Here is a 222-nt window from a genome sequence, read left to right on the forward strand (position 1 = left end):
CATTCAACTCCCTCTTCGAGTCTGGAGTATATTGACACGAAAAATATATACACAAGCTGCAGTCTCTAAAGCAACACGAAGAACCAGGAAAAAGGCGAGAAAAGTCAACGGCACAATAGCGACAGGGAAAGGAAACGTGACGAAAGAACAAGCCGGAAAAGGTGTTTCGTTGACAAGAGAAGAACAAAAGAAAAAAATAGTATCTAGATTTAAGTAAAGACG

Source organism: Penaeus monodon, chromosome 25, assembly GCF_015228065.2.
Source record: "Penaeus monodon isolate SGIC_2016 chromosome 25, NSTDA_Pmon_1, whole genome shotgun sequence".
NCBI lineage: Eukaryota > Metazoa > Arthropoda > Malacostraca > Decapoda > Penaeidae > Penaeus > Penaeus monodon.